Below are 24,874 nucleotides of genomic sequence, written 5' to 3'. Positions count from 1 at the left end.
ACCTCAGTGGGGTAATAAATCTAAGCAATTGTCCTTATTAGGAGCAGATTATCCTCAAGAGATGGAAAGTCACAGAAGTAACTAAAACCATTTGTAGAGACTGAACTAAGGCTTTTTCTTCCTAAACATTAAACAGACTTGTGAATGACTTGCTTGGGCCCTCAAATTAAATTAAATGATACTTTGTTTATTTTTCACATTTTCAGTGTGGGCTATTTGCATTTACTTAAACTTTGAGTTTCATTGAGCAAAATTCACTGCTGGGTGAGGGTCCTTACTTTCAGTATACAAGCTGTAAATGAAACCCAGTATATCCTGCAGTTTCTTTTGTTAGTAACCCTTGCAACACTTGTAATTTATAGGACCCACTGACCTAGTCAGCGTATTCTTAATTCATTGTATTTGCCACAGTAGGTGAGTCCTGGCTAAAGAATTAGTCTTGCATTTGTCCCACACCCCAACCTAGTAGAACAACTGCAGTGTATGTAAGTCTGCAGCTTGTCCAAAGATCTCCTCAGATGCTGGACTAAAACCACAAGTTCTTAGAGAAAACTTGCCACAAAACCAACCGCTCTGCCTAAGTTTGGCCTTCACATTTTTACATACTGCTAGGAGGTGAAAGGGGATTTGACTCTAATCGTTCTTTTTGTTTCAGCTGTTTGCTTCATTTGAGGGTATTCTCCATTAAGTAAGTGTGCAGGCCTTGTTTTGTTCCCAGGTTTAATCATAAGTTGGCTTCTGATGGGACGTGGCCTCCTTTACACACACAGTCAAATCCTGAATTTCTGCTGTTTGTATAATACCCAACTTTGTTATACACATTGTAGTGCAATTTTTTTAAGTATCCAGGTATTTGGAAGCTCCATTTTGTGGTGCCAGGTTCGAGACACTCATTTCTATGACTTAGTTCTACCCAGAAACCCACAGGCAAAGGTAGAGATGTTTGTTCAGGGACATCCTCACAGTGAGATGTGTTGTGGGGTTTTTTCACTGGCTGCAGTTCCTGCGCTGACTGAGCTGCTGCCCTCTGCAGAGCATGCTGCAGGAAGCTGGACTCCAGGGACACTGCTGCACGTGACGCACCCACGTCCGCCTCCACCGGGAAGGAGCCCACAGCCCTGCTCAGCAGATGAAGACAAACCCTTCTTGGTTGCTGCAGCTGCACCAGCTCTCAGCCACCAGGTATTTAATGTCTCGAAGCTCTCCTGTCCGTGGGCTCCTCTGTCCCTGTCCTGCAGGCCGGCGTCTCTGTAGAGCCAAGTACTGTCAGCCTCCAGTCTGCTTCTGCTCCCCACATGGTACTGTGCTATGTTTCTCTATTAAGAGACGTCACCTCAACCCGTCTTGTCTTCTAAGTGACACTGTAGTGATACATTGGGGCAGAACAAATTATAGTAGAGGAATGCAGCTCCTAAGTATTAATTTCTAATTAGACATTTGCTGCATATTCTAGGCAAAAGTTCAGATTTTAAGCCTTCATCTCCTGCTTTCCATATCACTCAAATGGCAAAGGTTTTGGCATGGTAAGTCACAGAGGGAGGTGGAAAGTCTGGTGCGAAGTGAGATAATGTAGTTCTTCAGCATCATGGCTTCTCTGTGCCCTGATAGAAAACGTAGAAAAACAGAAGGTGCTGACGGCAGATAAGCCACCTGGTTGCTGCGCTGCTTTTGGCATAAAGCCGTGGAGGGGGGGCGGGGGAAATGCACACCCTGGCTTTTAGGCTCAGATTGCAACTCTTCCTTCCTCCCAGGGCAGTACACATTCATAGAGTGGCAAACCTAGGCTGAGTCCTGCTACTGATTTAGTATGACTCGGTGCACAAGATTATGAAGTGGCCAAGAATGCTCAGCCTTTGGGACAGATTTTGGGGGAATTAAAGAGATGCTCCATCCTGTATTGTGTGGCAATTAGACCTGATTTAGGCAATGCTTTATTTCAGACAAAATCCATGGGGCGTAGTTTTGCTCCGGATTCTCATCAGATGTGGGATTTTCCCTCTGTTTTCTCCAGCAGCAGGGCCAGCAGCTAACCTGTTCTTGGCTCTGCAAGGTGAGATCGAGAGGGCCCAGCTCTGCACCTTGCCAAGAGATACATCTTGTCTCTTTTCCTTCTTCCCTCTGCCCCTGTTTCTGGAGATGTATGCTGTAGTCATAAGCAAGTGCTGGGGCTCTGTGCCTGCACTATGAAGGTGATAATGTGTATACAAGAAGTGCAGGGCTAGCTAAATAGACTTCCACTGCTTGCTGGTGTGCATGATCTGACAACTAAAAGATTCCCTTGCCTTGCACTCTGAAGGAATGTGTGTTACTTTCCAATGCTAAGTATATACCACAGCATCAAATGTGGCTGGATGCTATTTGCACATTGGGCATGCGGTGAGCCAGCAGTGTTCTCCCCTGTTTGCAGCAACCTCCCTGGAGGGGGAGCAGGCTGCTCAGGATGTCGGGGAGGGGGGTGTGTGAGGTGTGGGGGGGGAGTGGGTACCTGTGCATCACAGGCGTGAAAAGCTGCCCTCTTTCTGCCCTGAGGCACAAACCTGCTTTCACTCTGTGAAGCAGAGCAGAAAAGCTGGGGTCCAACAGTGGTAGGTATCCCTGAATATCTGCAAGATGAAGGTGGCATGTTGGGTATAAGAAATACAGTTTCCTTTTCAACATGAGCAGGTGAGGTTTGGGTGGGAAGGTAATGGGAATGCTAAATGATCGCTGCTAACACTTACTAAGGTGACAGCGAATCTCCTTCATGTTAATGTTCAACTTTTGAGACTAGGTTGAATCTTACTTTATTGAAGAAGGTAGGAGGCTTAGAAGTGGCTCTTTAATCTTCAGCTGGAAAATACAATTTTGAAATCCATTATCTTAGGAATGCAGTAATCAAACAGAGTAATAACTGATGTTAAACCTACTTTGAATGCTTTTTAAAGCACTTCTCAGATGGAAACAAAAGTTGGTAGGATGATGTCAGGTTCACTTGGACATCTGCTTTGCTTGTGCAGTTGCCCGCATGAAGAAAAGAGGTTGATCAGCATGTATTTTCTGGCGATAATGATTGTTTGGGAAATATCAAAGGCTAAAAAGTCATTATGTGATTCATAAATACTTGGCATTTGCTATTTGTTCCAACAAAAGGCTGTTGGAATTATGTCAGTGTTATTTTACAAGCACAGCTCTGCCCATGAGGGCTTCACCACAATGGGTACCCAGCGTCCTGCATCTTCAGGAATCTTTAGCATTAGAGAGAAAAGACCTGTTAGTCTTTCCTCCGCTACAGCTGAAATGTTTCTCTTAGCACATTTTTGATCTCCCCTGATGAATCTGTGCCTGATACCACGTATACATGTGTCCTATTGTTCCCCACACTCTAATGGTCTCCTGTTTTTCCCAAATTTCCTTTCTCCTTCCCATGTTTTTCATCTCTATTTGCCCATTTGTATAACACATCTGCGCTCTACGTTGTTTTTAGTTTCTAATTTAATACCGCTGGTGAACTTCTCAGTGTCTCTGCAGATCATTAAAAAGAGGCTATGTGGGACTGCTTGTAAAAGAAAACACTGCATTCCCAAGATGGGCTACAGACTGGTGTGTATTACTACTCATTGTTTTGGAACTTTGAGCTTTGTTTAGTTCTTTAACAGATGCAAAATGATCTATGGATCTCTTGTTTGCCACTTCAGTGTGAGAATACAAGGAACACAAATTCAAAAGTTGCAGGACTTGAAAGGACCTGTGCAGCTCTAGGGAAGGGGCAGTTTGCCATGTAAGCAAAACAAAAAAAAACAAATTAACAAAATCCCAGCCACAAAACCAGTCTGTCCCCAGCCTGTGGGCAGGTGAGGGAAGCCCTTTCCTCCTTCCCACTCTCTGTACAGTCTGTTCCAACCCACCATTGTGCTCAGTGGCTGGAGAGCTGGCAGAAATGGATGTGTGCCTGAAATACCATCACACTGTGAAAGACCATGCTGGCATGCCTGTGGTGTAAGGTGAGGGGAGTTCTGCTCTTTGTTGCCATTTTGGTACTGCTCCTGTGAGAAGCTGCGGGTCATGTGATTGCTTTAATCCAGCAAAAATCTCTGTGGCTGATGCTGCCAAAAGGAGCATTTGTGTGCTGTGGTGGGTGGCAGAGTTGGATGAGGGAACAAATCCAACTGTGAGCTACTGTGTTGCTTCAGCAGGCTGTCCTGAATGCCCGTATTGACACAAAGGAGGGAGTTGTTGGGGCAGGAAGGGAACATGGGCTCACACAGACTGAGCAATGTCACCACAGGGTCAGTGGAGAGTGAGGCTTTTGGTGCATGAGTCTCTCCCTGGTGCCTGGTTTTAGGATGTGGATGGCACTGGTGTGCCTGTGAGGGCTGCTTATGTCAGATGATGTCCAGGGTGAATCTGTGCCCAGGTGTTAAAGCAGCGTTGGACTGACAGACCCATCCCTTCATTTTGCTTGTGCTCACTGCTAGAGTTTTTTGCTAGGAAAGGTCTCGTTCTCAGCCCTCTGTTAGGCCAGGGGAGACGGTAGCTGCACCTCTGACTGGGTTAAAGGATGGCCTCGGGTAGCAGCAGGGTTTCTGAAAGCGCCCTGCAGGCTGCATCTCCTGGCAGAGACTCCCTTCGCCCTTGGTCCTCCTCAGCTGCAGTGCAGGAGGCAGTGCAGCATTGCCCGGATGGTAGTTTTAACTCTTTGTTACCTAAAATTCAGACAGTGTCCAGGCACACAGCAGCAAATAAACCACTGGCCTCTTTGTACAGAGTCACATCCTTCATGTTGCCCCTGCTACTAGAGTTAATAATGTTGTGTGCAGCTCCCCAAGCACAGACTGGGAATTAGGGAGTGTAAAGCGTGCCTCAGGGAGCTAGTAGCATCAGTGAGTGTTTGGAGCTGGGTAATGCCCACTGGTGCTGCATGAACTTGCTGTCAGCTAACTGTATAGATAGTGTTCAGCCTCGGTCAGCAGCAGGGCTGTAAACTGAAACAAATAGCTCAGTCCTGATTGCTTTTTCTAGAGGGGATGATGCAGAAGGAAATTGAATTAAAAATTAACTTTGAAATGAGCTCAAAGCTTTTTACCAACCACTTAGAACTTTAAAACATCTGATATTAACAAAATAACCTATTTAAAATAATGGTAAACTGCCATCTGCTGGTAAAAAAGTAATGCACATAATGAACAAGCGGACTTTCAAAGTGATGAACAATTCTTTTGAATTTGACATGCTACAGTCAAATATATACATGACATGGAAGCTGCATATATTTATTTTACTGTTTTTCATCTCCATTTGCATTTTCATATAGAATATGCTAAACAGATGCCTATAACATAACTAACTTTAACGACAAGCACAGAAAACCAAAGACAATAAGAATAAAGAATGAGGACTAATAAAAGCAGACGAGCGATCAGGATGGTGACAGCCTCCAAATGTGTCCTATTTACATTGCTAATACTGAATCACAAGCACTTCCTTTTTTGATCCCCCTCATAGACCCTCCTGTATGACCAGAATTGTAGCACTGAGAAACATCTCCTGGCTTCTTCAATTTGATTTTTGTATGTGTGTGGTTCCTTAGCCAAGCTTGAAAATAGGAACTGGGTCTTTAATTGTTCCTGATTTAAGTAGGTCATCTTCACCAATACACAAGTCTCTTGTCTACTTGTAAGCCAGGTCAGCTATTGAAAGGATATGGAAAATACTTATTACACAAATATGACCAGAGGAAATAATTTAGCAAAAGACCACTCCCAAATTATATGGCGTTACACAACCAGTTTCCATAAATCACAAGTATGAGTGCACTACAGGGGAGAGACTATCAGATTTCATGTTTGTATAGTGCTTATCAAGTAGGTGTGCTGAGCATGACTGGGTCCCTAAGGTGCTGCTGCACTATAAATAGCGGTATTAGCGTGAATTACCTCCAGTGCAAATACCAGGCCACTTGCCTTTTTCATATGCATGCAATTTTCTTTTATGATTGTGGTTATTCCAAACATAGCCCATTGTTTTAGCAAACTGATCTTGTCATAGGAAATGTTTAAAATGGGCAAAGAAAAAATAGGTCAGTTCTTCCTTTGAAATCGGAGAGAAGTGTGTATTTGTAATATTTCCCAGGTTTATTTCCTTGGAGCAGGTTTGGCAGGTATGAGAGGAAGTTAAAGATTTATTTTTGGTGCTATGTACCAGATGTCATACCTGCTCTTCCGAGACAGTTGCTTTTATCTTCAGCAGTACGTGCTCTAGTAGCAATGAAAAAAGTGACTCGAATCCCATTTAAAGCATGTAGTGTGCACTGTTCGCATGCCAGTAAAGGAAAGGGAAGGCTTGTTTGGGAGACTCCAGGCAGAGTCTTTATGTGTCATCCTAAAGCAAACATGTTTGTATCCCTCTCAGCAGTGTTTTTGCCTGTTCAAAGAAGTGATGAATTAATGTGCCCAAATCCAGGGCTTGCGACCCCAGCAGAGGCTGAAGGTCTACAAAGATGTCCAGTTTGAAGTGCCTTTGTATTTATGGGGTCTCCACATGTGGCTTGTTTTGTAGCATCCAGGTGGTTGTTTGTAAAGGACCATTTCTGGGGAATCTGCGGTGCTGTGCGTACTCCATTCACGCTGGTCTTAATCAAACACTGCTCAGCATCTTGCCTGATGAGGCCCTGCTTGGTGGCAGAGGAACATTAAGAATATAGGGCCAAATTCTCAGCTCAGGAAAACACCACAGCTTTTTTTGACTTCTAGTCTGTGGAGGATCTAGCCTGTGGTGTGTGGTCACAGAAACACATACACCCTGCTCTGGGCCCTGTTTACTGAAATGCTCCAATAGCAACATAACGTGATCAAAGGGAAACAGTGCCAGGGGAGCAGCGGTGCCCATGGATACCTGTTAACAGGTGGGAGCTGAAGCACATGGTTGCCATCAAAGACACTACTGTCCTCTGCTTTGCTCTGCAGTGCTTCAATCTCCCTGCTAACAGGACTCTGCCTTCCAGCTGAAGTGTGACTGACAGTTGAAATAACAGTCCCAGTTTATTCCAGGTATGCCACTGACCTGCGTGATCTATGGGAAGGATAAGGTAAAGGCAATCAAAGCAACACGCTCCTGTAGCCTCTAAGGGCTATAAAAATGGAAACATGGGAAACAAGCTAGTATATATGTGAAGGAAAGAAATGAGGATGGGAGTTCACTGTTCCCTGCTAATAGGCTAAATCAGGACTTCAGTGAGACTGAGATTTGACCCAACAAGAGACAGGAGATGAATAAGAAATGATCAAAAGATAGAGCTGGTATTTCCTTCATGTTATGCTAGAATCACTCTGTTCAAAAAGTCTCCTGAACCATGGAGAGCTGGGGCGGGCAGGGTGAAGAGGTGGGTTATGGTGATGGGAGGGTATTGTCATTACATAAATTGGAGCAGTTTGAGTCTCTTTAACTGTTTAATGCCATATTCCATTTGTCTTTTCTGAGCTTACTTTGCTGTGGGATGGGGGAAATAGTGCTGACAGCATAGCTGGTTGTTTGGCTGTTTCCTTTCTGTGTTTCCAGAAAATTAAGCACTGTGTCCTGCCTGAGCTATGTCAAAGGTTTGGCAAAGGGCTTTCGATGGGTTTGCCATCCTTTTGGCCAACAGTTAATCCTGTTTCCTTTTCATACTATCCCTCCTGTACTAAAATGGAGTGGTGAGGCCAAGTAACAATAAAGCTACTAGTGGTTTACCAAGGAGCAGGAATACCATTAGTCAGCAGCCAGTTTCCAGCAAAGTATAGTTCTCAAGATGAATTGAGATCCTTGTCTTCTCAAGGATTACTGCATGGTGGACTCAGAAGTGATACCTAGCAGTTAAGTGCTGTTCAGAAAGCAATGAAACATTCACTTTAAAAATCAAGAAGCATGAAATAGATATTATTTTACTGGTACAGAGAAGGGGGAAGGCTAAGACATCATGTAATGCCTGCACAGTTGTTAGGTTCTGTGAATATAGTGACATTTGGAGACCTGTGGTATTCATTCGAAATAAACAATGAAATAAGACTCATATGCTATATGCTCGTCAAAGCCAGGCGTAGCAATGAACTAATACGCTTATCAGTCAGGCAGTGTATATGGAGATACTCTGCTTTCACACTGTCTGCTGGGCCCATGAAGAAGCCAGGTGATTAATCTGCAGGGGCTTATTTTTTCTGAACTGTTAATGTCCTCTGTTTCAGAGCAACAGCCCATGGCTCATTAAGCAGGGAAGATTTGAATGCAAGTGTGAAGGGCAGCACACAAAGATTCTCCACACATCTCTGGTTTGAGGCTTGGAGATTAGAAAAATTGAAGTATTGGAGAGTTTGTCCTATGCTGGGGCTGAACCAGTACTTTCTGAAAAGCAATGGTACTGTTAGAAAATATTTATGTATTTCAGTCAACAGGGACAAAATCTAAAGCCACAAGGCTGTTGTAAGGTGGTTGTGGACACTTGGTACTATCCCAGAAATGCACAGCTGCCACTTCAGCTGACCTGCTGTGAGAATCATGCTCTTTTTAAGTCTGTTGCTCCATTTCTTTGGTAATTACATCTCTCTCTCGCTGCGTTCTTTCCACCCATACTGTTGTATACTCTGGCATTGGATGCTGAGAAAGCAAATGGGGCTGCTGAGTCCAACTGCCTCAACAAAAATGCAACAAGGGAAATAAATACTAACTCTGAAAGATTTTGTAATATTAGATTAATCTTAAGGGGATCATCTTGGGATTATTAGCCACTGTTTATAGTCTGTGTTGTACCTGTTTGTAAAATTAGTTTCTGTCATCAACTGAAATATTTGAAAACATGTTGATTTAGGGAGAAGATTTTTCTGACAATATGGTATTATGTAAGCATTAATTAATTTATTAAGCCTGGTAACTTTCTTGAGAAATAGGGAAGTATTTCAACATTGTTTTTACAGATGGGGAAACTTAAGGCTCAGATGTATAGATTCAGATCTGCATATTCTAGTGTCTGCTAACTAGGCATATGGCCCTGCTCACTTGCACTCGTCTTCTCCTCACCTGTATTCCTGGTCATGGAGCAGCTGTGTCCTATGCAGCTCCTGGCACCTCTCTGATTGCATCCTGGGAGGGAGGGTAGCCTGAGGATGGGACGTTGTGGAAAAGGGGCAAGGAAGATAAGTGAACGACTGTCTTGCTTCAGGTTGTAAGAAAGATGTGCCAAGGTCCCATTTTGAACCTGGAACCAGGAAGGGAGAGTGGCTGCACAGGGGGGAGCAGACGAGGCTCTGTGCTTCCACTCACACAGGTTAAGATCAGACAAGCAAAGACAATAAGCCAATATTGGGAATACAGACTAGAGTTGCAAAATCATGGGCCCAATCTAATAATTTATTGGCTCCAGGAACAGAAGACTGTTGTAAACTGTTGTAATTATCGTGAACAACAAGGTCACTGGAAACAGGAGTGCCCAGTATGACAAAACAAAACAAGCCTCCCCAAAAGACCTCTCAGTCCTATGGTGCAATCTTTCCCTGCTCTATGGGCTGCCCTAAATGTAACTATTATATTATTAGGTATTTACCCATGATCTGGAGTTCCACTGGGCTGTGGAGATGCAGTGACAATGGGGAAGGATTGAGAATGCTTGTGAGAAGGGAAGGCAAGCAGGTTTCAAGGATTTCTGTGCTTTGCTCTCTGCTGAACCTCTACTGGTTTTTTCTTTATTTTTCTCTCCTGTTATGCTTTAAAGTTCTACTATAAACAATTAGAGGAAATTTAGCAATAATATTGCCTGTGGAGGCTAGGAAAGTAAGAATACATTCTACATCACCACTTCCCTTTGTTTGTCTTTTTTATCTTGTTTATCTTTGATCAGCTGCAGATGAAATAACCAGCTAACTGATTTCCCATACAGGGCTGCCACTCATGCTGATGAAACTCTGCTGACATGGGAGTATGCTCTGTAGCAGTCTAGCAGTATCCATTTCTTATTCCAATACACTGACAGGTCACTCAGGGAGACTAAAAACTCTATTCTGAAGTGGAAAAGAAACTGCAATTTCAATTTTGTTTTGATTTGAAATTTTCCAGCTACCTATCAAGACCAAATCCTTGAACTATTTACTTAGAGTAACTGAAATACCCCTATTTGAAATAGTGGATATGCAAGATTTAGCCATTAAAGAGTTGGGGTAAAATTAAAATCCCCTTCAATAATAACTAAAGTCAGAGAAAATCTTTCAAGAAAATTAAACACTTGATCAAAAAGAGAGAAGGGTTATTGTCAAGAGCATAAAGATTAAACAGGAGAGTTGTCTCAGAGAATAACCATCAATGATAAGTAGCAGGCAGTTAATAATATCCCCTCAGGGATCTTCTTTTACTCATGTAGGTTTTTGGACAAATACAATATTACATTTCTTATAGTTAAAGCGTGAGAGAGCTTCGTGTCATTCCAGAGTAGCAATAAAACTTCAATGGAATAAGGACAACTGGAGAGGTGGGGAAGAGGGTGACCCAGAAGCTGAAACAGTGGGGAACCAGTGACGGTTCTCTGCAAATAACTCTCCTTTTTAACCCCCAAATTCTGAGACCTGTTCTCAGTCTCCCTGACATGCCTCTTTTTTCATATCCAGAGCACTGTATTAGTGCTGAGGTTTTATATGGTATTGCCCCTTGTTATATAGCAGCTGAAAATGAATGAGAGACCAAGTAGACTAAGGGTGTGATTCCATGTTGTAATTAAGAGCTGGTTTAAAGCTTGAACATGCAAATAATTGAATTAGCAGAATTAAAGGGATGGTAATCTGCAGCCAGGGGAAGGCACATAGGGTGGAAAGGATGGGGGCAGGAGGGTCTGGAGAACTTCTCAAGCCAGCTCTGCAGCTGGAGAAACTATAACATGAAACAGCCCTCTTGATCTCTCATTTTTCTTCCCTTATTGTCTCCTCCTTTGTAATTACAATAATAAGTCTTTTTGTTTCTTAACCATCTTGTGGCCATTGCAAACATTTAAGAATTAATGCAGTTCTCACACATGATGCACATGTTCTGCATGTCCCCTTGTGTCCCTCCATTTATTCATTTATCATGTACACACAAAATTCCCATAAAATATTAATCTGAAATACAAATCTCTCTTTGCATCCTCAGAGCATTTGCATATAGTAATGTTAACGAGATTATTAATTCTGCATGCACAGTCTGTGGACTGCATACAGGGCCAAATTTTTCTCAGCAACTATGCTAAAATCAGTGACAATCAGTGACAACTTCAGAAACATTATTTTCCTATTAAAAATGATGAGTGGAAAGTGACAGTTTCCTAGAACTGACGTATTGTCCTTAAAACTCAAACAAGAGGATTTGAAGCTTAGTTTTCAATTCTTCCTTACGAGAATTCCTCTGTAAAAGGAATTTTATACTGCACTGTATTTCTGCCCAATGGTTCCTAATAGATTAGTACAGTCTGGAAACAAAGAGTTGTTTTGTTTTTTTAACAGTGCTGTAATCCATGGGGAATCTGAACATTCCTTTTGCCTTTCCTCCTTGTTGGGAACATCAAGAGTAACTACACTTCTGTCAGTTGGGGCTAGGTTGCCCTAGAAAGGGCAGAACGTGCCGGTGCAGATGGACCAAAAATAATTCAGTGAGGCTGGAGAGAGCATCATTTTCTCGGGGGTAACAAAGAGTGAAAACTGTCTGAACAGGCGCTCGGTGAGATGGAATTGCCAGGAGGACTCTCCTGTGGTGGGGAACATTTCTGCATCTCTCTCCTGGCTGCGAGCATTGGCAGGGTAGGGCTGTCCTGCCTTCCACAGAGGCGAGCCCTTAGGGCTCCTTGGAGGCCTGTGGAAGCTGTGGGAGGTGGCTCTGGGACAGGGACACATCTCCTGGACTAGGCTTTACTCTGGAGGGAGGGAGGGAGGGAGGGAGGGAGGGAAGGAGGAAGGGGAACAATCTTGTCTAGGCCTGATGGTCTGCACTGGCCTGCTTGGATCCTTCATCTTCCAAGGCAGGCTTAAGACAAAAAGTAGTACCAACAATGAAAGATGGGTTCTTTGGTCTGCACCCAAATCCCACCAGGCACAGAAATATCAGCCATGTTACATACACCCCTTCCCCATGTTCAGTTCACCCCCTAGCAAGTCATTTTGTTCTCCGTGGTGGATTGGTAAGGGGTTGCATTTCCCTCAGTGAAACCTGCATCACTGGATGTTTCTGAAAGATTTTTACTGGGAAAGACCCTGCAGCTGAAGTTGGACCTTTCCTCCTGCCGGGACAGGGAGAGGTGAGAGGTGGTTGCCAAAGCAGAGTGGGTCCCTCCTGCCAGGTGCTGCAGCCCTTGGGGGCAGCCAGGGCTCTCAGGAGGGAGCGTGTAATGGGTCCCTGGTTGCTGCTTCTGGGCCTCACAATGCTCTGTCTGTGCTGCAGTAAAATCAAAGCACTTCTTCATGTTTCAGGAAACAATATATGTTCAGTTTGACTTTATTTCTCTTCTGATATTCAAATTTAGATGTCTGTAGTTTGTGAAAACAGTCAGTGCTTTACTGTCTACAGGAACAATGTTGGTGATCCCTCAACTCCTAACTGTAAAGTATTCATTTGACCATACAGCTTTTAAAAATATTATAAATGAAGAATGTGAGACAACCTCCACAGCTGGGGTTAAGCACTTCCACATGCTTGCTGAATAAGGGACTAAGTTGTTAGCAGGATCTTTCAGGACTGACTGGAGATCCATAAGAAATTGTCTTGACTTAACCAAGCCATCATATTTCTCTTAATCACTACTACTACATCATCTTTTTTCTTTCACTTCCTTATTATTCATGCTTAAATGAGAAACATCTGTTTCCATTTTTCACATTGTTCTCTTATGTGAGTAACGATATCAAACATCTTTTTTTTTTTTTTCCTGCACTGTGAAAGAATAAATTAATGTTAAGTTTTGTGAAGTGCTTTAAAACACTAAAGCAAAACATCTGTTTCAGCTGCAGGTCATTAAGATGAAAAATCCTAGTCTGTGTGCAGTGCAAAACTGCCAAAAAATTTATCAGCTCAAGCGCATTTCTTCACCTGTCTTTTACTATAACAACTGAAGATGGTGAAAGGACAGTAAATCTTGTCTTTGGGGATGAAGCAATTAAAAGTACTCAGTGCCATAATCCACAGCAGTACCTTGTAGCAATGAATCCTGGTCTGACTGGAGATGCCTGGAGGTTGCTCCAGTGTCATAGACTTCAAGCTCCGAGTCCCCTTGACCTCCACATTTTACAGCTGGGGCAGCATTCTACAGGATTGCCTCATCCCTGTAGATGTTTGTGTTACTGAACTTCAGCTGAAAATCCCTCCCCCTGCTCCCAGTCATTTAAGATTTGGAGATTGTTTCCAGGGCAGATGGCCAGAGTAAAGCTCAACTGGCAAATCTACTTTGCAGGTGAACTGAGATGCTCTTTACGTGCCAAAGCACAAATGTAGATGTCTTGTGTTCCTCTGTTGATAATGATCATCTTTGTAAAGTACTTTGAGGTCTAGAGATGAAAAGCCAACAACTACCTGAGAGCTTGGCTATTAATAAATGAAGTAATGAATATTAACAACGAGTGCATTCACTGAATTCTATAGAAAATGCCAGACTTTTTGGGCAGGTCCTGACAAGCAGGTAATAGCTTACTCCTACAAGAGGCTGGGTCCACCCTCATTTTCCTCTGTCTTTAATTAAAAGGTCCAGATCCTTCCTAAGTGTAAAGGAGGTGTTCAGAATCTGGCAGGAATGGGCTCCAAAACTGATGGGCCTTTTCTAGCATCTTAGGAGGAAATACTTTTTTGTTCTATCAATCTGCTAAAGCAGCAGCCAGTGTAGTGTTTAGCAATTCTACTGCACTGTGTTCACACCCGCACTGGAGCTAATCAGTGAGATGGTTTGGGGTCTCTAGCAGCCCTATGCACTTTTTTAAAGAAGTACTGTGGGCCCCATTTCACTTAAACCCTGAATTTTTTGAGACGGGAGTCTGTATGTATGTTGCTGCATTGTATCTGTTCACCTGCAGCTCTCCCCACCCCCAGCTTATGAGCATGGTTTCCTTTTATTCACTGCTCTGTCACAGCTTGGCAAGTTTCCCAAGACGATCCATACCAGAAAGGAGAATATGGCTGCTGAGCGGCGTAGACAGGAGAAATGTCTTATGTAACAGATTCATTTAAATACTATGAAATGTTGAGACAGGCGAGACATAACTGAAAGCAAAATGCAGCCCTTAATCTCTAGCATCAGTTCTTCTGCTTGCCCTCACCATCATCAGCATCTAATAGTCACTGACTGTCTCCATTCACATCTCCATCTTTTTCAAGAAACTGCCTGCGGCAGAATGTACAAACAGCTTGGCAAGCGGTTTTAGGGGCAGGGTTTCTATTTATTTTTTTTTTCCTAATTCCTCATGAGCCTCATGAGCATTTCCCTGCTAATATGCCTGTGGCATCATTAGGTGTTTAATGAGAGTGACGTTGCCTGAATATTATTGTTTTTATAGCTCATTTTATTTTGACAAGTCTTCAGGTTTGTGGCAGTTTATAGTGTGCAGACTTCTCCTTCCTATATCTGACTTTTAGAATTTGTAGAAATATTTATCACAGAGGTATTGTCATAAAACCTGAAATAATGAATTGTCAACATTCATTATGTTCAAGTGCAATATATGTTCAACACCACAGTAGTTTAATTACATCAATTAATTATTTTAGTGTATTTCTTTTGTATAACTGAAGCATCGGGAATAGTCCAGTAATGGCCGCATCTCGGATAGCAGTTCACTGCAGTTCTGCAGATAAACAATCCTGTTCAGCTTCTTTTAGCAGCTCCCTGAAAGACCAGTGTGGACTCCAGCAGGTTGTGGATCACAGTCTTGTTCCTCTTCTTCCTCACATCCAGAATCTTGATCATTATATGTCGTGCTCAGACAAAAAATGCCAGCATTGTACCTGCAGAAAACAAGACTGCTAAAATTGTAAGTCTTGAACAGATGCATACAATGTCATTTTACCCCCTGCGTTTTGTCTACATGTTGGCTGTGCTGCATCCATTTCTTTACTGACTAAATTAAATGGATGCAGTTTTTGTGTACAGACAAGACCATAATTCTTACTTAGGAATATACCATCTTCATTTACCATGTCATGTGGATGATCAATGCTAAGCAGTGCATTTATTCAATAGCTGTGTCTATGCAAGAAAAATGGTGATATTTTTAACACACTAACTAATGCCCATTAAGTTCTTACTTTTATATTATCTTCCAAGTGATTTTAACTGGTTTAGGATGCCGGTGCACCTTGTCTTATTGCCACAGTGGCAGAGCCTTTAAAACAACTAGCTGCTGTCATGAATTTAGCTTGCTTGCTTTCACTAAGATGAGGAGAGGTTTTGGGGAGGACAGTGAAGGTACTCTTGCTGCTTCCTTGTGTAATGTGTGTCCTGCATGACAGTAAAGGGGAAGAAGCTGCATGTCTCTGCAGTCCCTTTTCTTCTCCCACCACATGACAGCATGACTGCATAACCATTTTCTTTTTGGGATTCCCCATTGCTAGTTAGATGCTATAGGCCCCAGAGGTCTATGCCTGTGTTCCCAGCACAGCTGCAGCCAGTGGAGCTGCACAGCCCCAGGAGCAGACGATATTAACAAAACTGTAATTGTATACATAGCTACTGTTTCAAATGTTCATATCCTGGCTTCCAACATCTCTATTTTTATGTCCTTGTTTATATTTAATAGCTGTTACAGTGGTTAACTGGCTTTATTTTTGAATCCTTGACATTTCTCTTGCCAGTACTGAAGCTGTGAAGATCAGAAACAAGGATGTGCCTTTTTACTCTGTTTCTTCTGATAGGTTTTGTCATTTGGCAACTGTTGTTCTATTAGACTTTGCAGAATTTGGACAGGATTCTGATCTCCTACAAAGTGACACACACACTTATTAGAATGCAGGAGCAGGTTTGGGGCCTTTTTTCTGATACACCATGCTGAGTGCCATGCATGAGAAATTAGAGTCTGTCTGTTATTATGTGACCAAACAGCTGCAGGAACTTCTAGTGAGTGCTTTTAAATAGTAGTAGAATAAAAATTGAAATAATATTCCCATAAAGCAGAATGTAAAGCACAGACTCTCCTTCTGCAAGTCTCCCAGGCTCTAGAAGAGAATGATCAAATCTGGACCAAGCCAGCCCTCTTACACTTACAGTTCCATTGAAGTAAAATAAAAAATGAGAAATTTTGGGTTCTTCTACAAGGTCTTTCATGATAGTTCCTATTTCCATAGTTTTCAAACCCAGCCCAGCATAAAGAAAAAAGAAAATTGTAATTTCTAAATTAAATGAAACACTGGACATGAGATTTTTTTTCATTCACTGCCTCAAAGGCATATTTTTTAAAATCGTATAACCTTTGGGAGAGAGGATCCCATGGTTAGGATGCATTGCAGTTGACATTGATACATACTACATTTTATATTAGGTTATTTTTCCTTTTAGGTGCACAGGTAATCAGTCATATGGCATTTCCAAATAAGCAGTGGGGAACTCTCCAAGCCATTTAATTTTCCTGCTCCTCCTGGTAAATGAGATTTGTTCAGTCAGCCTCCCTGCAAGTAAAATATCCTCATGCCTCTCAGAACAAAAGAACTGCCAAATGTAGGGGGGCCAGCTAGCTTTGTCCTTCTGTCCAGTAGAAGTGCTCCTGTGCTACCATTAAGGCTCTATTGCCTGAGCATTGTGTGCCCTCTGGGGCTCCCTGGGAGTGCTCCAGCTAGGATGCTGCAGGGGGATTCCTCAAAAACCTTCTCTGTTTTCCCCACACATACAGTCTGGACCATACCCACTCCTCAGTGCCTTTCCCTGGAGCACCCCCGTACCTGTCCAACAGAGCCATATGGCTTGGCCCTCACACTTCGGCTCTGCACATGTACGTGTGCTGTACCTGCCCAGACCTGTTCAGCACCATCTGGCCTTGTGGCCTTCTGGTTTACAGTGATGTGCCCTCATTGCCTCTCCAGGCCAGGCCCCTCCACCTGGCCCTCAGCTGCCATCTGCAAGCACTTTGGCCTTCTCACAGTCTTCCTCCACGCTTGGGAGGCCCCAGCTACAAGCCAAGCCTTTCTTGCTTCTGTTAACCCAGAGGAGGATCAGCCACCTTCCTTCCCAGAAGGAAGAATGACCCCCTTCTCCATATTGTCTGCAAAGCAAAAGGAGAGCGCTACAGAGTCTGTTTCTGAAGTGAAGGCCTGAGTGGGTCATCTCAGAATGGACTGAGAGTTCACAGAGGCGCTGGCTATCCCAGGGAGGGGATCAACAGGCTGCTGCAGCAAGATCAGAAGGGTGGTGATCAGTAGGCTTTTTACATAAAAGTAAGGGGTTTAGGTTGCAGGTATGTGGCACAGATGTGCTGATATCACGAGTACTAGAAAGGCCTTGTGGTATTCTGCTGATGTTGTGAGATAGATGTGCCTCATTTGCTGTGCCATGCAGATGTGCCTAAGAGACCTCGAGACCTAACACAGCATGTAGGGGCAGCGCCTGTGCAGGTACCTTGATTCCCAGCATCTCTGCATTCAAGGGCTCTTACACTAACTGTTCCCCTCAAGCTGTACTTTACAGTGACCCTTTTCAGCAGGAGGACTATAGAAGGGCCAAGGTTAGCATATGCCTGGGGTTAGAAATGGCGGCTCCATGTCCTGAATGTTCAGCATGATTTCCAGCCCTGCCCTCTTGCTAACATCAGGTATCAGCCCCCTGAACTACTGTGGAGCACTATGATCTCCTGTTGGTGGGTCCTACATAGCAAAAGCAGTATGTCCTCTCAGATGGCATTTTCAGCCTCTCTGCTCTCAGCGTGCGGGAGAGCTGTTTGATCAACACAAGCTTTGACAGTCAGGCATCATTAATTTTCCACAGCCTATTACTTGAAACTCCTGAAAAGACAGGCTGTCACTGTTCCTCATAGCCCTTGCTGGCCTGAGCTGCCTGCTGCACTGTCCTGCTGCAGCACAGGAGTGCTGCATGCCTTAAGCCACTGCTCTCCTTCCTTGGGCCTAGGATTTAAATTCTGTGAGAAAAAAAAGAATTCTCAATGTATAATTGTTTTCTTTTTAAAGGATGAGATAAACTATAACACATTAATGATAGAAGTGACTGTATACAATTCATGCTTAGTGAGTATCCATTGTCTTAAATTAATTCTAATAAGCACTGTTTTTCCCAGCATGTGCCATTTTAACAGTCATTGTGAAAAGCTGTGCTTCCTAATGTACTATCACAAATGTGATGAAACCTTCCTCTTTTAGAAAGCATAATTGATAAAATGTGACAAAAACATGGTTGTTGCTTATTTGTAAATGGGATACTTTTAAAAGTACTCTCAGTCTTACATTGATTGGGTTGAATGACTTGCTGATGAAGACATCTATATGAAATATTAAACCACCATTATCTGGCTCCTGTTAAGATTCAAAATCAGGGTTCTCTTTTGTGCAGAGTAAGTAAAAACTGTTCTACTGTTTTAAAACAGAATATAAACATGGTAACTCAAAGCCAGAGGTATATTTGAATGACAATTCACACCTTATTTTAATTTTAATATGCTTGGGATGGAATTAGGGACACATCTGATACACTAGTAAATAGATTTGAATGCTTCCTGAGACTATTCAGACATAGCTTCTTTTGCTGAAATTCCCAAAATGAAACTACTCTGCTGACTATTTCTGCTTTTACAGATACCCCATTTTTACTCTATGAATTATCTGCATGGTCTAACTAAAAATACATTTCCAAAGCCTCACCTGAGTCCATTTCCACACACTGACCTATGAACACATTGTTGGAAACCAGAGCCAAGGGATGTGAAATTGGGACAAATTTTAAAAGTGAACATGACTGTTCTTCTAAGTTTCTTCCTTCTTTCTTTTGTCTGAGAAACCTCTACGCAGCATGCATTCCAGGATACTGAAATAACTATTTTACAGTTATTTTAAATATGTGGATTTCTATTAGTAGGAAAATTGGTGCTAGAATTTTCTTTCTTTGAGCCTGGTTGAAAGCTCATTAAAGTCTTTGCAGCTGTTTCACTGAGCTTATAATGAGACATTTTATGTTCCTATGAGCTTCACACTAAAAGCAGTAGTATTATAATACAAGATCTGCCTGCAAATCCCAAACCTAAGACAGTATTTCCTGAATGGGATAATGGCAAATGAACTGCTGTTCAAAATAATTCATCTGAGAGTTTAGGCAGGATGTGATCTAGAAATACTGGATGAACAAGAAAGAAGCAAAAGTTTTAATACAGCTCTGATCACTGTAGTGAAGATACTTTTTGGCAGATGAGTGGTAATGAATGTGGCCCAGCTGAGGCGTTAGGAGATGCTTCTCCTCTGTTGGCATAGAGAGGGACCAGCAGGGACGTTGGAAAGGAAAAAGTTACTGGGTAACAAAACTTGCATCATAATAATCCTGGGTTGTACCTTGCTCTTTTCATTTTTGTCAACCTACCATGCCATATACTGATTCTGTACAGCCACAGAATCTGATAAAGAATTTTTCAAAATTGCATATGAACTCTGAGACTGCGTAAAACTATCACAGTATAGTTCTCTTCCCCCTCCTTTTCAGGATTCAATTACGAAGATGTCTGTTTTCATGCCCTGAAGATACATACTTATCTATACAGTACAATATACTCTAAAAAGGCTTTTGTAGGTTTTTTTAAGCTTTATCTCTGATGTTGGATAACTCAGCTATATGCATAATTAATTGTCTTGATCAAAACCAAACTCCTTACAATTAAGAAACAAACAGAAGGTACGGCATATCAAATAGACTTTCTGCTGCTATGATCTTACCTAAACACAAAATAAGCTCCTCAGTACTTCCCCATTAATAGTAACAAAGTGCTTTTTTGCTTTCTTTACTACTTCTTTAAATATGATTATGTCTTCCCATACACAAACCTCTGGTACTTTACAAACAAACTTGAAACTCCTGAAAGGATGGTCTGTCACTGTTCCTCATAGCCCTCGCTGGCCTGAACTGCCTGCTGCACTGTCCTGCAGCACAGGAGTGCTGCAGCAATAATAATAAATATAATAAAGACTTACATAATTGTTTGTGTCAAGCATAAGGACAAGAGGGTGTATGTCCATCAAACTTAATAAAATCACAATTGCTGACGTAGCAATTGCCTACCAGGCAGAACAGTAGGAAGTTGTGGGGAAAAGAAGGCGGTCTGAAATCCTGCCTGGTATGTAGTTAAACTAATACACTAGCGATGACACTGGCAACTGAGAGATGCTGTTCATTTTTCAAGTGCTGCTAAAACATATGGCACTTGCTTATAAACACAAAGGTTTTTGGTGAACATGTCTTCACTTGGACCTTTGTCCTGACACCTCCATCTGGCCAGATGACTTTGAAGTACAGAAATGGTGGGGGTTGGCCACCAAAACTTTTTCCTTTTTGCGAGGGTGTTGAAATGGTATTGAGCTGAGGAAGGTGACTTTCCCCATGTTGTGCTACCTGTGTCCCTCACTGGGACATGTAGAAGTCAAAAATTTGGAGATGGAGTGTGCATTAAAGGATTATGGCCACTAATTCCCCACATGAACATTGCTCAGGTCTGTAATATATGCTGTAGGCATGGGTGTGACCCTAATACTACTAGCCACACAGGTGGGCGTAGGGAGAAGTGGGGTGTGACACTAGAAGGAGACCAGAATGTGGCACGCTACAGGTCTAGTGTGATTTCCTTCTCATCAGGAAGGATAGGATAGGACAGTCACGGCAAAGGTCAGGCATGTGGTCAGTAGTGGTAGGAGCTGGACTTTTTTAAGCCCTGTCCTCTACAGGGATACGTTAAGGTTACCAGTTTGACACCTGAAACAGGGAACTTGAAATGACTATCTCTGTCTTTTCTCTGTGTGACATTTTTGCACTATAATGTGAACTGAATCATCAGACAGGGTTAAGCAGAGCTCTGATAATTTATATCTATTATATCTAGATCCTTTCCATCATCTATTGAAGGCCAGTTTATTGCCACAGCTTTCTTCCTCTCGCACTGAATTATAATTCATCAACAGACTCCGGAAGAAATTTGTTATGGTTCTGTTGCTGATAGCATATTTTCATATATTAATACTTCCTGTGTGTGATGCAAATGGCAACCCTCCAAGGCAATACATTGTTGTTTTTAAGAAGGTCAGTGCTATAATATATGGTGTTATTTTCCTACAGTAATCTGCTTTCTTGTGAGCTTTGAATTCTGCCAGACTTGAGCTCAGTAAGTTCAGACATGAGAGATGTCAGATCCTCCTAAAGGGAACAAAGATGTAGGCTTAACTATCATCTTTGTAATGTGGGATGAATTAGAATAACGCAAGATAAAAGAAAGTAAGGATAAAGACCAAGGTTAATTAATGACTATTGATATTTAATCCAGGATTTGTTAATTGGTATTGTTTATTATGGTGGTACCTGAGGAGCAGCTAAGAATGGAGCCTCGTGTGCCAGGCAGACAGTGCAGCCCCAGCAGCTGCTCCTCTCTGATCAGCAGCAGATGACAATAACACTCCTTAGTGGTGAGACTGAAAACAGGAGACAACTGTGGGACGCTGGGTACAGAGCTGCTGCCCTCCTGACAAAAGCTGTTTTGTAATTGCTAGCACCGGCCTAGCCAAGGGGAGCAGGTCTAAGCAACAGGCACGGTGTTTTCACACTGGTGCCTACGGACAGAAGCCTCGCAACGGGGAAAGAGAGTGCCAGTTACCTTTATTATGTAATGTGGGAAATATTTTCCTAGCTGGCAGATTTAAAACACTTTACAACAGTACTACAGTTCTAAAGGCAGTTCACAGTGGCAAGCAGTAGTATTTCCCTAGGCAGAGTTTCTAAATACCCTTCTGTTGCAAAATATTTTATTTCGGGACTAACCTTACCTTGGGATCACTGTTAAGAGAGCCATAGGTTTTAATGGCTGATGGTTTTAATTTTACCTATACATTCTTACCGTTTTACTGGTAATTCCAAAAGTTTAATTGATACTGACAAAGATGACTAGCATATCTTGATTTATAGCAGAGACTAAATTTATATTATAAATAAAATACATTTTTTGTTCTGAAAAATAGACAAGACTAGACAATCCTCTAATTAACATTGACAACTGTATTTCAAAAGAGGCTGTGACACAAGCAAGCCAACAAAACATGAACCAACAGCTCAAACAACAACAAAAAAGTTAAGAAAAGTAATTTTTCCTCTTTTGGTTTTTACAACGTTGAAATAAATCAAACTGCTCTAATTCATTCTGTTATTAGTTCTTCTAAAATTGCAATGGGAATGATGTTAATTACTGTTTGTTGAAACAACCAGTACATTGAGTTCCTAAATTTGTTGGTATTGGTGAAATGAGTACTGTATCTTTGTAAGAAAGGCCAAGAAACCAGAAACATCTCTGTAGGGTGAAAAGAAAAACTCTGTGGCAAGTTGAGCAATAACACACGGATATCTTTCACATCATGTTTCTGGGGCCTTGTTTTGGTAGTTATGAGGGTCTAAGAGCAAAGACAAGACAAACGTTATAGGTAAAGGTAAGATATTTTATTAGAACAACCATCTTAGCTGAAAAAAAAAAAAGCATTATGTCCTGGGTACTCAAAAACTGCTCAACTTTTTCAAACTATAGTAGTGGATTTAATAAAAGATGCTACTTTTTCCTATAAAACCCATTTTTGTCTGAAATTCAGACATCAAGGATCATTTCAATTTTGAAAATGTTACGGAAGACAAAATTTTTTACCAAAGGCTACGGTATAAAGATGAGATCAAAGTAGTAAATGGCGAGGGGAAATGGTTGGAATAAATAAATGTATCCATTACATGAGTACATTGCTATTTTGAAAATCATACAGGCTTAAATTGTTCTACAACTCAAAACTGTATAATTTAATCTTTTATCTGTTGTTGTTTTGGTTGCTATATACAGGATAAGCAGAATATTTTGTTATTGAAAGAAATGTGTCAAGTGAAAATGAAATTTTCAAAGAATGATGCATATAGTGGCTCTATTTCCATGGTGAAGCTTTTTGCATAGAGTTAATGAAGTGCTTGGGGTCCTAGGGAATAAAAGGTGCTATATAAATGTAAGAAATTATCATTAAAAAGTTTTTCCCTCCAGGCATTTGGGATTTTGCTGTGTGTGTTACAAGGAGGCATTTGCAATCTTCTTTCATTCAAAATGCTTCAGCTTAGACCTGCTCCAACTCTCCCTCTGCAGCTTCAGCTACAAAAATGTTTATATCAAGAAACCATTTCTAAATTGGTTTCAGTTAATCATATTTTTGCTGCTAACATGAAAGAGCCTGCCTTGGTTTAAGCTTTTTATAACCATGTTGAAGACCAGGAGGAACTAGGTAGCAACCTCCTCTCAAGAGGTTTTCAAATGCTGCTTTAACCATTATTAGGCCTTGTCTGCATTGGTGGAGAAATAATACAGGACACAGCCAGAACTCCTGGAAACAGAAAAACCAGCTGTGCAATATTGGGCTTAATTTTCAAGAATCGTATCGTATGGTCCTTTACTGGCCGCACATGTTCTTTCACTGACCTTAGAGAGCCTCACTGGAGGCTGGTCTTAAAATTTCTATTTCATGCACACATGCAATCCCAATTTTGCATCATTTTGTGTATATTTCTCAAGTCTTCTTTATCCAACATGCAACCTTTAAGATTGTCTACTACTTTTCACATATTATCAGCATAAGCGGCAGAGCTGGTGGAATTAGAAGTCAAAACAATAGTTCTGACACCACTGGACATAATCTTTTACCACATTGCCATTTTGATGAAATGTTGCAGTTATGTGCTCCATGAATTCATGCCAAATGTGGATTTTTCTTTGGATCCACCGATTGTGTGGATCATAAGCATTTTTTAAAGAGTCCACTACTGCTTATGGAATTGGGCCTTTTAGCTCAAGTAGTAGGTTGAGGGATTAAACAAAATGCTAGATATCTTTAAACTCTTAATAAAATTGTGAGATTTGGCAGCATTAGAACTAAAGTGCAGATTTCCTTATGCTAACCATTTTACTTGTTCACAGATTGATGTGAAACATAGTTAAAACACTGCATCTTCTACAAGTTAGTGCTTTTACAAAATTTGGTGTTTTCCTTCAACTATTAATTGTGGAATTGAAACAAGATTTGCTGTTGCTTAAAAATTATCTGCTAGGGGACAAAATATATGTAAGTAAGAGTGATTACCTTAAAATAATTGGGTACAATAAAATATATGATAGTCAGCAAGAAGCATAGGAGTAGTATTACTATTTGCTTTTTCATGTCTTTATTGTTTGTATTTTGGTTAGCATGGAGCACATATGACCAAGAATCTTAGAAGAAATCTGTGGATTGCATGAGATTATCATGTTTCTTGTGTTTAAGAGCAGTGGAAAACTGTCCACACATGCTCCAAAATATCAGAACTTGATTATATAAATGTATCTTTTCAGAAAACAAGCATAATTCTCAGAAGAATAACATTAGCACTTATTAGGGGACTGAGTGCTTTAGGGTACTGTTAATGAAATTCATAGCCTTTTGCCTGTGGGCTATCAGTTTGAATTCCGTCTAACTCAGTGGAGATTAAAAATTGGCCTATTTAATGGCCTTTTAGTCATCTCTAATGAGATGAGTTTCGTGGGTCTCAGTCCCATAATATAAAGTATTCGCACTGCCTTGTCCTAACTGGCAAGCTCCAGAGAAACCCAAAAATTTAGTGGATTCTGGGGAAAATTAATCTCTGGTACCATGAAAAAAACAAAGAAAAGCAAAAACCTTGATTCATACAAGTTACATGAAC

The 24,874-nt window shown here is 41.6% G+C and overlaps 1 protein-coding gene across 1 annotated transcript in view; it reads left to right on the top strand.

Annotated features, from left to right (window-relative positions):
• Window positions 1-24,874, top strand: part of ZNF644 (zinc finger protein 644) — an 84,496-nt gene that overhangs the window by 1,821 nt on the left and 57,801 nt on the right. Inside the window, exon 2 of the mRNA XM_049808316.1 lies at window positions 1,001-1,182. The gene's annotated coding sequence lies outside the window, so the exon portion shown is untranslated. The remainder of the gene's footprint in view (window positions 1-1,000; window positions 1,183-24,874) is intronic.

The sequence above is a fragment of the Accipiter gentilis genome, chromosome 8 (assembly GCF_929443795.1).
Source record: "Accipiter gentilis chromosome 8, bAccGen1.1, whole genome shotgun sequence".
Taxonomy (NCBI): Eukaryota; Metazoa; Chordata; class Aves; order Accipitriformes; family Accipitridae; genus Astur; species Astur gentilis.
This window is presented reverse-complemented; position numbering and strand designations above follow the sequence as displayed.